This window comes from Bufo bufo, chromosome 1, assembly GCF_905171765.1.
Source record: "Bufo bufo chromosome 1, aBufBuf1.1, whole genome shotgun sequence".
Classification (NCBI taxonomy): Eukaryota; Metazoa; Chordata; class Amphibia; order Anura; family Bufonidae; genus Bufo; species Bufo bufo.
Window position 1 is genome coordinate 590,743,467 of NC_053389.1, and position 9,056 is coordinate 590,752,522.

Here is a 9,056-nt window from a genome sequence, read left to right on the forward strand (position 1 = left end):
GGGGTATCAAGGTGGTCTTCTCTTATGGGGAAGTCATTGTTCTGGAGGCACTAGGTCTGTCTCTGGTAAGGGGCTATCAGGGAGGTATTCTCTTATGGAGGCAGTCACTGTTCTGGAGGCACTGTGCCTCTGGTAAGGGGCTATCAGGGAGGTATTCTCTTATGGAGGCAGTCACTGTTCTGGAAGCACAATGTCTCTGGTAAGGGGGTATCAGGGAGGTATTCTCTTATGGAGGCAGTCACTGTTCTGGAGGCACAATGTCTCTGGTAAGGGGGTATCAGGGAGGTATTCTCTTATGGAGGCAGTCACTGTTCTGGAGGCACAATGTCTCTGGTAAGGGGGTATCAGGGAGGTATTCTCTTATGGAGGCAGTCACTGTTCTGGAGGCACAATGTCTCTGGTAAGGGGGTATCAGGGAGGTATTCTCTTATGGAGGCAGTCACTGTTCTGGAGGCACTGTGCCTCTGGTAAGGGGGTATCAGGGTGGTATTCTCTTATGGAGGCAGTCACTGTTCTGGAGGCACTGTGCCTCTGGTAAGGGGCCATCAGGGAGGTATTCTCTTATGGAGGCAGTCACTGTTCTGTAGGCACTGTGCCTCTGGTAAGGGGCCATCAGGGAGGTATTCTCTTATGGAGGCAGTCACTGTTCTGGAGGCACTGTGCCTCTGGTAAGGGGCCATCAGGGAGGTATTCTCTTATGGAGGCAGTCACTGTTCTGGAGGCACTGTGCCTCTGGTAAGGGGCCATCAGGGAGGTATTCTCTTATGGAGGCAGTCACTGTTCTGGAGGCACTGTGCCTCTGGTAAGGGGGTATCAGGGTGGTGTTCTCTTATGGAGGCAGTCACTGTTCTGGAGGCACTGTGCCTCTGGTAAGGGGCTATCAGGGAGGTCTTCTCTTATGGAGGCAGTCACTGTTCTGGAAGCACAATGTCTCTGGTAAGGGGGTATCAGGGAGGTATTCTCTTATGGAGGCAGTCACTGTTCTGGAGGCACAATGTCTCTGGTAAGGGGGTATCAGGGAGGTATTCTCTTATGGAGGCAGTCACTGTTCTGGAGGCACTGTGCCTCTGGTAAGGGGGTATAAGGGTGGTATTCTCTTATGGAGGCAGTCACTGTTCTGGAGGCACTGTGCCTCTGGTAAGGGGCCATCAGGGAGGTATTCTCTTATGGAGGCAGTCACTGTTCTGGAGGCACTGTGCCTCTGGTAAGGGGCCATCAGGGAGGTATTCTCTTATGGAGGCAGTCACTGTTCTGGAGGCACTGTGCCTCTGGTAAGGGGGTATCAGGGAGGTATTCTCTTATGGAGGCAGTCACTGTTCTGGAGGCACTGTGCCTCTGGTAAGGGGGTATTAGGGTGGTATTCTCTTATGGAGGCAGTCACTGTTCTGGAGGCACTGTGCCTCTGGTAAGGGGGTATCAGGGAGGTATTCTCTTATGGAGGCAGTCACTGTTCTGGAGGCACTGTGCCTCTGGTAAGGGGGTATCAGGGTGGTATTCTCTTATGGAGGCAGTCACTGTTCTGGAGGCACTGTGCCTCTGGTAAGGGGGTATCAGGGAGGTATTCTCTTATGGAGGCAGTCACTGTTCTGGAGGCACAATGTCTCTGGTAAGGGGGTATCAGGGAGGTATTCTCTTATGGAGGCAGTCACTGTTCTGGAGGCACTGTGCCTCTGGTAAGGGGGTATCAGGGAGGTATTCTCTTATGGAGGCAGTCACTGTTCTGGAGGCACAATGTCTCTGGTAAGGGGGTATCAGGGAGGTATTCTCTTATGGAGGCAGTCACTGTTCTGGAGGCACTGTGCCTCTGGTAAGGGGGTATCAGGGTGGTATTCTCTTATGGAGGCAGTCACTGTTCTGGAGGCACTGTGCCTCTGGTAAGGGGGTATCAGGGTGGTATTCTCTTATGGAGGCAGTCACTGTTCTGGAGGCACTGTGCCTCTGGTAAGGGGGTATCAGGGTGGTATTCTCTTATGGAGGCAGTCACTGTTCTGGAGGCACTGTGCCTCTGGTAAGGGGGTATCAGGGTGGTGTTCTCTCCTGTATGAAGACGTTGCACTCTGCAGGTACTGACACAACGTGCACAGCCCACACTATAACACACACCTCATACTGACACATGGCAATGGAAGCTACATCCCCCAACCAATAAGCGCCCTGTCCTCAGCATGTGCCAGGAGGAGCAGTGGCAGCGCTTCTGCCCTCAGTCATGGACCCAGTGACTGTCATACTGTGGCAGTGCCCGGTCACCATCCACCCGCTTCTACGTGCCACCTTCACCCTCCGCTCACCGACAGCTGCCCTGTGTCAGGGAACAGTGACTTCAGCCCGGCAACTGCCCTCCTTACCTTACCTGGGCTCAACTTCCCATCCTGTCGCCTGCACCTAATCAGGCGCGTCCCCGGGGAAACAGGTCTCGTGCGCGTGCCTGTGACAGCAAAGGGCGGAAGTGTGCGAGAGGCAAGAAGGCGCCATGTTTTGTGCTGGCAGGTTTCTAAGACACAGCTGTCACCGCATGTGCGAGGACGAAGCTGTCAGTTGTAGCAGGGGCTCAGGAATAAATATACATGATAAGTCTCTCTCTCTCTCTTCCTCCTTATTGCCGGTGCAGGTTACTAAAGCGCATGCTGCATTAAAACTTAGGATAATGCATACCTCCCAAGTGTCCCTCTTTTTGACCCAAGTCCCTCTGTCCCTCTTTGACCCTTAAAGGGGTTCTGCACTTTGTTTAAACTGATGATCTATCCTCAGCATCTGATCGGCGGGGGTCCGGCGCCCGGGACCCCCGCCGATCAGCAGTTTGAGAAGGCAGCGGCGCTATAGCAGCGCCGCAGCCTTCTCACTGTTTACTGCAGGCCCAGTGACGTCACGAATAGTATCAACTGGCCTGGGCGCAGCTAAGCTCCACTCAATTGAACAGAACTTAGCCCCGCCCAGGCCAGTTGATACTAGTCATGACGTCACTGGGCCTGCAGTAAACAGTGAGAAGGCTGCGGCGCTGCTGGAGTGCCCCTGCCTTCTCAAACAGCTGATCGGCGGTTGTCCCGGGTGTCGGACCCCCGCCGATCAGATGCGGAGGATAGATCATCAGTTTAAACAAAGTGCAGAACCCCTTTAAATGTCCCTCTTTTTGACCTGGGGAAGTAATGCATAAATGTGCATTAAATTACTAAATTGCTCCTTACTAAAGTGTCTGTATGGTTTCTACCTGTATATTAGACCAGAACTTCATTATTTTGTGCAATTTCTACCTTAAAATATCTATAATTTGATGATTTATGTGCTAATATTTAAATGCATATTGAAACGCAAGAAAAAATTGTCCCAGGGCTCCACATGCTGTAAAAAAATAAAGGAACTTATACTCACCTATCCGATCCCCGGCTACCGCAGTTGTGACGGGGGTCAGTAATTATTCTATGGGCAGAGTTAGAGGTGTGGCCTAGTATGAAAAAAATTACCTCAATGCGTGCCAAAATATATTGTCCCTAATGGGATTGCACACCAAAGCTGCACGTATATTCACACAAAGCTGTATCTGAACTAGTTAGGAAAAACGCATGCAGCTTGCCACAGGTCACCTGCACATGTTGTGGAATACGTGCGTTTTTTTTTCCACGCAGATTGCCGTATGTAGTACAGCACCAGTAAATAGGGTTGCCACTGTTCCCAACAAAAAATACCGGGCAAGTTAAGCCACACCAAAGGGGGTTGTCGGGCATAGCTTAACACGGGGTGTGAAGTCGCTGTCATACTGTATCTCCCCAGGAATATTAAAGCCCCCATTAGCGCCCCCAGTAATAGTAACGCACCCAGTAATAGTAATGCCCCCATTAGTGTGCCCCAGTATGAGTAATGGCCCTATTAGTGTGCCCCAAAATGAATAATGCCGCCTATTAGTGCCCCCCAGTAAGAATTATGCCCCCAGTAAGAGTAATGCCCCCATTAGTGCCTCCCATTAAGAATATTGCCCCCATTAGCGACCCCCAGTTAGAGTAATCCCGGGAACCGGCACACTGACTGTAGAGTGTTGTGTGAGAGTCCGGCAGCTTTCCTGGGCCCGGTAATGGAGACCGGGGGAGAGGGGAGGTGATAGGAAAGGAGCGCAGCAGAAGAGCCTGGGACGGGAGGAGTGCAGGTCCGCGGCTCGTCTCATTGTTATCCGGCCTGATCTGGGAGTGAGAGCAGCTCAGTCCCGGCGTGGCCGTCCTTCAGCAGCGTCTTCGTGCTCCTGCTCCTGACCACCCGCAGCCCCTAGCTTTCCAAATCCATCCTGACCAGCGGCCTCGTCCTCTTCAGGCTCGAGCCGGTCCCGGAGTGCCGGCCGCTCACAGCTCGCCACCGCTCACTCACCGCCAGCTGTCAGGACCGTGAGCGAGCAAGTCAGACAGTCTGCACTGCAGTTTTAAATGAATCCTGTGTCCGGGTCTGAGAAAGGCTTGTACCCGGACAAAGGATTACCAACCCGGACTGTCCGGGTCAATCCCGTACGGATGGCAAAGTGTATGAGATTACACAAATCCCATGTACACTTTGCAGATTTTTCTCCATGTGGAAAGTTCCAAATCCGCAGCATGTCATTTATGTTTGTGGTTTTAGCTGTGGATTTTACCCTTCTGTGAGTCAAAACCGCATCACATCCATAATTAGACATTGCGGATTTGCTGCAGAGATGTACATACTGTAAATCTACACTTAAATTCGTGCAGATCTTATGTGCGTTCAGCCGCACTCGTGTGCAGGTGACCTGTGACATGTCTGTTTTTGTCATGGTCATAAACCACGGCCACATGAACAGCAGCACAGCCACATTGAAAACATTGGGAGGCAGATCGCACACGGCCGCCGGCAGTTTTATGGCCATAATCTGCACCAGAATTTCAATGGCAAAAGACAACGTATGAATGAGGTTTTTATTGGAAAAAGCCACAGCAGTTTTTGGTGTAAATTTTTGATACAAAACCAGAAGGGGATCCAAACGTAAAAAGAAGTAGGGTTCCACTCCTGGCTTTGGCTCAAAAGACTGCATGAAAAAGTGCCACAAGAACTGGGTCTTTAAAAAACAAACAAAAAACACATTATCAATAATGGCGTAATTTGCGCCAAAAAAATACTAATGTTACAAATCAAAACTGGTTATTTGTTTCACCTCATATATCAAAAGGCGCACTCCGCTTGTAAAATGTGACTTTTTAAAATTTCAACTTGATATATCCACCTATTTCTCCTAATTTGCGACATTTTAACACCAACAGCACTAAAATGCAACATTTTAAACCAAAATGTGCCACTTCAGCCAACCCCCCCTGCCAGACCACACTTGAGACTTTTGAAACATAATTGCGACTTTTGAGGCATATTTGCGACATTTCCACTGGTAAATTGCGACTTTTGTTTTACACTTGGGATGTTTTTGTTATTGTTTTGTTTTTATTGGATGCCAATTTACTGACAAAACCCTGTTGTTTAGCTCAAAATAGAAAAAATAAATCGCATCCGGTTTTAATACTTACTTATCACTTGTTCCCACCACGAGTTGGTTTCACTTTTACGCAAAACACCACACATACAGTCAGGTCCATAAATATTGGGACATCGACACAATTCTAACATTTTTGGCTCTATACACCACCACAATGGATTTGAAATGAAACTAACAAGGTGTGCTATAACTGCAGACTGTCAGCTTTAATTTGAGGGTATTTACATCCAAATCAGGTGAACGGTGTAGGAATTACAACAGTTTGCATATGTGCCTCCCACTTGTTAAGGGACCAAAAGTAATGGGACAGAATAATAATCATAAATCAAACTTTCACTTTTTAATACTTGGTTGCAAATCCTTTGCAGTCAATTACAGCCTGAAGTCTGGAACGCATAGACATCACCAGACGCTGGGTTTCATCCCTGGTGATGCTCTGCCAGGCCTTTACTGCAACTGTCTTCAGTTACTGCTTGTTCTTGGGGGCATTTTCCCTTCAGTTGTGTCTTCAGCAAGTGAAATGCATGCTCAATCGGTATCAGGTCAGGTGATTGACTTGGCCATTGTACAACATTCCACTTCTTTCCCTTAAAAAACTCTTTGGTTGCTTTTGCAGTATGCTTTGGGTCATTGTCCATCTGCACTGTGAAGCGCCGTCCAATGAGTTCTGAAGCATTTGGCTGAATATGAGCAGATAATATTGCCCGAAACACTTCAGAATTCATCCTGCTGCTTTTGTCAGCAGTCACATCATCAATAAATACAAGAGAACCAGTTCCATTGGCAGCCATACATGCCCACGCCATGACACTACCACCACCATGCTTCACTGATGAGGTGGTATGCTTAGGATCATGGGCAGTTCCTTTCCTTCTCCATACTCTTCTCTTCCCATCACTCTGGTACAAGTTGATCTTGGTCTCATCTGTCCATAGGATGTTGTTCCAGAACTGTGAAGGCTTTTTTAGATGTCGTTTGGCAATCTCTAATCTGGCCTTCCTGTTTTTGAGGCTCACCAATGGTTTACATCTTGTGGTGAACCCTCTGTATTCACTCTGGTGAACTCTTGATTGTTGACTTTGACACACATACACCTACATCCTCGACAGTGTTCTTGATCTGGTCAACTGTTGTGAAGGGTGTTTTCTTCACCAGGGAAAGAATTCTTCGGTCATCCACCACAGTTGTTTTCTGTGGTCTTCCGGGTCTTTTGGTGTTGCTGAGCTGACCGGTGCGTTCCTTCTTTTTAAGGATGTTCCAAACAGTTGTTTTGGCCACGCCTAATGTTTTTGTTAGCTCTCTGATGGGTTTGTTGTGTTTTTTCAGCCTAATGATGGCTTGCTTCACTGACAGTGACAGCTCTTTGGTTCTCATCTTCAGAGTTGACAGCAACAGATTCCAAATGCAAATAGCACACTTGAGATGAACTCTGGACCTTTTATCTGCTCATTGTAATTGGGATAATGAGGGAATAACACACACGGGCCATGGAACAGCTGAGAAGCCAATTGTCCCATTACTTTTGTTCCCTTAACAAGTGGGAGGCACATATGCAAACTGTTGTAATTCCTACACTGTTCACCTGATTTGGATGTAAATACCCTCAAATTAAAGCTGACTGTCTGCAGTTAAAGCACATCTTGTTTGTTTCATTTTAAATCCATTGTGGTGGTGTATAGAGCAAACAATGTTAGAATTGTGTTGATGTCCCAATATTTATGGACCTGACTGTAAGCTGGCTAAATTGTCTGCAACAATTGGAGCCATTTCTGCCGATAAGAGGATGATAAATGAGGCGATATATGCGCCATGTTTGATAGCCCCGCCCACTTTGACATTTATAACTCATTTCTGGCGTGATGCATTCTTTATGGTGAAAATTCTGGAGAAAATAGTTGATATATTTGGTGAAAATCAAAACGCCATTCTTTTTGGTGCATTTTACACCCCACTGTGTGTGAAACCTTCCTAAGGCTCTTTTCACACATGCAAATGATGAGATGTGTATATATAACAGGGAATGAAAAGCGCAGAGAATGACTGAAAGTAAAAAAAAAACAACAACATTTTTTGAAAAAAATTTGCAACTTTTTTGACTCCTCAATTCAGACAGGTCATGATAAACCTCCTCCGCTATTGGTTTATCTAAAGAGAAAGTCCCAGATACTGTATGTTCTCTGCCACATATTTTTAGCTAAAGCACATTATTGGAGGATGGTTCAAGAGAAAGTGGAAAAAAAATCGTTCTTTTCATCTAAAGAGACAAGAAAAAAAAATAGATTCCCCATACATGTTAGCAGTGGCGTAACTAGAAATGACTGAGCCCCACAGCAAATTTTTTATTACCCCCCCCCCAAGAAACTTCTTCGCAACCACTTCGTCCTGTGAAACCCCCTCTCTTGTGGCTAGTCAAGATAACTCTTTCAGACCAAACCCAGTAGCTGCTCCATCGGTTTCCTACAGTGTCACTCAGTGTAGGACTGGGGTACCTAGGGCCCACCAGTAAAATTTATTTTGGGGTCCACCATACAGATACATTCAAATATAATAAATAATTTAACAGTTTTTTTTATATGAACATAGGCTGGTGGAGGTGCTGTACATTGAATATATGATTGAAGTGCAGTACATCTAATGTGTTATGTGCCACTTGTGCAGGGGGTGGGAGACTAGGGGCCCACCTTGCTCAGGGGCCCACCAGGGGATTCACCTGTACCCCTGTGGGCCAGTCTGAGCCTGGTGTCACTGTATATATCGTCATTGTATAATGCTGTTATGGGGGCCTTGACATTAAAATCTTTTAGTCCTCCTCCTGGGTGGGCCCCTTCTGAGTTTGGGCCCCAAAGCAGTCGCTTCCCCTGCTTGCCCTATAGCTACTCCCCTGCATGTTAGGCTAGTTCCACATTAGCGCTAGTGAGATCTGGCAGGCTATTCCCTGCTGGATCTCACCATTGCTAGTGTGAATTTCACATTTTCGGCAGAGCATTCCAGCAGAGAACAGCCTGCCAGGAGTTTTCCGGATCCGGCATTGCCGGATGTTACCGGCCACATGAACTAGAATATGCACGCCACGTTCTTTGTCCTGCCGAATCCCAGCATCCTATGCCGCAAATGTGATAGACGTGTAAGACTGTCATCATAGTTGACACTTGCCACGACCTATGGTAATCTTAGGCACTTAGAGAAACCAGTATGACCAACCACTTCACTGCTGAGCTGCGATGTTCTAATTATGTGTTTAAAAAAGTGAACAAAGCTCAAAACCCTTCTAATAGCTTTTATTTCCATACACACAAATGCATTGGGAACACTACACATTCTATTCCACATCAAAACATGAATAAAAAAAATATATCAAATTTGTGTTGTTCCTCTAAATAAATTTAAGAAAAGTGAATATTAGACTGTTCAAAAAAATAGCAGTGTTTGTATTCTTCTTTACAAACTCAAACATTCACTATATAAACTGAAAAATGTTTGAAGATTTTGCTTTCCTTTGAGTCACTTAACTAATATTTAGTTGTATAACCACTGTTTCTGAGAACTGCTGGACATCTGTGTTGCATGGAGTCAACCA

At 46.8% G+C, this 9,056-nt stretch overlaps 1 protein-coding gene across 3 annotated transcripts in view; it reads right to left on the reverse strand.

Moving 5' to 3' along the window:
- MEST overlaps positions 1–2,422 on the reverse strand; it is a 36,511-nt gene extending 34,089 nt beyond the window's left edge. Inside the window, exon 1 of one of the 3 annotated variants that reach the window (XM_040413425.1) lies at positions 2,351–2,422. The gene's annotated coding sequence lies outside the window, so the exon portion shown is untranslated. Of the gene's footprint in view, positions 1–2,288 lie in introns of all 3 variants that reach the window. The other 2 variants (XM_040413427.1, XM_040413426.1) reach the window with 2 other exon arrangements.
- Positions 2,423–9,056: the final 6,634 nt, after the last annotated feature.